The sequence below is a fragment of the Euprymna scolopes genome, chromosome 37 (assembly GCF_053919585.1).
Source record: "Euprymna scolopes isolate OS-2025 chromosome 37, ASM5391958v1, whole genome shotgun sequence".
Classification (NCBI taxonomy): Eukaryota; Metazoa; Mollusca; class Cephalopoda; order Sepiida; family Sepiolidae; genus Euprymna; species Euprymna scolopes.
In genome coordinates, this window is record NC_136518.1 from 21585431 (window position 1) to 21587241 (window position 1811).

The following is a 1811-nucleotide window of genomic DNA, read 5'->3' on the forward strand; positions in this document are numbered from 1 at the left end:
TTATTATTATTATTATTATACGTCCTTTTTCTTTGTCCCTCTTTTTTTCTTTTCTTCTTTTATTATTTTTTTAAATCTTTATCCTATTCTTTTTTATATCCTTTTCTTCTTGTTCTTCTTATTCTTCCACTCAAACGTTTTTATTATTAGTCACCTTTCTCTATACCACACTCTCCTCTATATTTCTTGATTCCTTTCTCCGTAATTATTTTATATTTCTTTCTCGTAATTATTTTACATTTCTTTCTCTCATTAAATCATATTGCACTCCTTCCCCCATAATTATTTCCATTATATATTTACATTTTCAACTCTTCTTCCCCCCTCAATAACATTTCTCCCTTTTTGTTTGTTCGGCTAATACAGTCTCTTCCGCCCCTTAAGGCAACCAGCAATATTAGAAAGAAAACTAACATTTCTTCCCGTTGCACGCAGTGAAATGCGAAATCCTAGCCGAGAACAAAATCATCTTCTCACGCAGAATCTCGTCAACAAAAGAAAGCGACGAGATCTCGCCTCGCTGTTTTTGTTCCGTCGTCAATGAAACAAAAGACAACCAAAATCCTTTCCTAGAGGCTAACAAGACAAGATGGCGACCTAATAAAATTAGCCTCGTTTTAAGATTAGCATCGATTCGCCGCCTGTTGTCGAGCACAAATGCCAAATGGCTTACAATTCATTTTTTCAAAAAATCCATTCATGGGAAGAAATAGCGAGTAACGTGAATCCAATAACTAGACGAATAATATTTCTTCCTGTGTTATAATAATTTGTTTTTAATTTTGAGAGGTTAAATACCGGTTGTTAAATAATCTATAATATATATATATATATATATATATATATATATATTTAATTTTTAAATCTCAAGGCTTACTCATGATTCTTAAAAATGCAAACATATATATATATATATATATATATATATATATATATATATATATATATATTACTGCCAGGTCGAAACGAGTAGTGATCTAAGGGGAAAATCAGAGGTGATCGGGTAATCCTGATTTTCCTCTTTAATCACTACTCGTCCGACCTGACAGTAATATCATGGAAATTATTGAACTCATTCTGATGATGAATAGTAATTGAAATGACGCCAGGGAACCCAGTGACGAAAGTCAATTTTGTGGCTCTCCCTATGCCATCTCCTGTGAACCCGGCCAATCCAACCAACTGCCTGATTTTGTTGGCGTAAACATCCACACGTTCGCCAGCCCATCTAGCCATAGTTATTTTTCTGTATGTTGTAAACGCGTCGTCGGTAAATGCCTCTTTTAACCGGACCTCAATCTGATTTATCTTCTATGCATCACTTTCTAAATATAAAGGTAGCTGACTCGCTACATCATCCACCTGCTGAATGTGTGCAACAAGTCTCACATTTTTCAGCCACGCTACAACGTATCTCTCGCCGGAAAACAGTTTGATGATATCACTGCTTTTTCGCACCTTCGCCATAGTCGGGTCGAAATAGCTTGTAGCAAAATGTAGTAGTCAAAAAATCCGGAACAAAGATATGAAATTGTCCGCTTCGCCCTGCACCGCCCACCTCTAGAAGAGAGGGATTTCTTTGTTGTAACAACAATAGAGAAAGAAGGAGACAAAATCAACAAAAAAAAGTCAGAAGAAAACTAGCTTTCCGCAGATACGTGGTTCGTTACAAAGAACAATCAAACTGCCAAAACAACCTACATACAATCTGGAGGACACTGCCCGACTGCTTTCCAGCGTCCTGCTTTTATAGCGACCGGGAATTATATATCTGCATAATCGCACGAGAGCAGACGCTATTCTGTGAGAAT